The sequence below is a fragment of the Etheostoma spectabile genome, chromosome 4 (genome assembly GCF_008692095.1).
Source record: "Etheostoma spectabile isolate EspeVRDwgs_2016 chromosome 4, UIUC_Espe_1.0, whole genome shotgun sequence".
Taxonomy (NCBI): domain Eukaryota; kingdom Metazoa; phylum Chordata; class Actinopteri; order Perciformes; family Percidae; genus Etheostoma; species Etheostoma spectabile.
In genome coordinates this window covers 10,444,533-10,445,290 of record NC_045736.1, presented here as the reverse complement: position 1 = coordinate 10,445,290, position 758 = coordinate 10,444,533, and the positions used below count along the sequence as shown (strand labels likewise).

The window sequence follows — 758 nt, the reverse complement described above, 5'->3', positions numbered from 1 at the left end:
ATCTGTCCAATCGGAGTTTTCTGTTGGACGACTAAATCAACCTTTGAACGTACACATTCCACACGTTCCACCATAACAAGTTCCTTCCCCAAGCTATTTTGCAGAGGCGCCGTGGCTCTGTCCGTTGCTTAGTGCAACCCATGATGATTGGGATTAGTTTTTTAAAAAAGCCAATAAACCCAGAGCACATTTCTCTCCCATGCCGGAATTTTGTGTGGACAAGCCAGACCCTCCTCCGCAGCGCTGTGGAGGAAGGTCTGGTAATGTGAGACTACGTTGTTACTGACGCAAGAAGTCTCCTTTAGCGTCTAGCCCTTTGGCGTCATATTTAGACGCGCTTGTTCAGGACTATGGCGTCACTTTTTGACTGTCTGCGTCGGGACGTACGTTTAACAGACATACAGCACAAAAAGGGACAGTTAGGTTTAGGAAAAGATCATGGGTGGGGTTACCAAATGTACATTTCGATGCTACGTGAACGGGACACGGAACTTGTTCTCCTGGGTGAAAGTTCTGTGTTGTTTGACCCATCCACCGCCCCAGCCAACCTCCTTAAAGGACAATTCCAGCGCAAAATGAACTTAGAGGTTAATAACACATGGGAGTCGAGATATGTTTTGGTATATACTTTCATGCTGATCAAACGTGACCAGTTTTATCGCAAACCCTTGATTAGCTTATAACGCTAGCCGTCGGGGCACGCAAAAGTAAAAAGAAATCACTATTCCTACACCACTAACAAGGCTCAAAATAGCACC

The 758-nt window shown here is 45.9% G+C and overlaps 1 protein-coding gene across 1 annotated transcript in view; it reads left to right on the top strand.

Annotated features, from left to right (window-relative positions):
- Nucleotides 1–758, top strand: part of ppm1j (protein phosphatase, Mg2+/Mn2+ dependent, 1J) — an 18,799-nt gene that overhangs the window by 17,863 nt on the left and 178 nt on the right. Inside the window, exon 10 of the mRNA XM_032513926.1 lies at nucleotides 1–758. This exon is cut by the window's left edge and continues 543 nt beyond it; it is cut by the window's right edge and continues 178 nt beyond it. The gene's annotated coding sequence lies outside the window, so the exon portion shown is untranslated.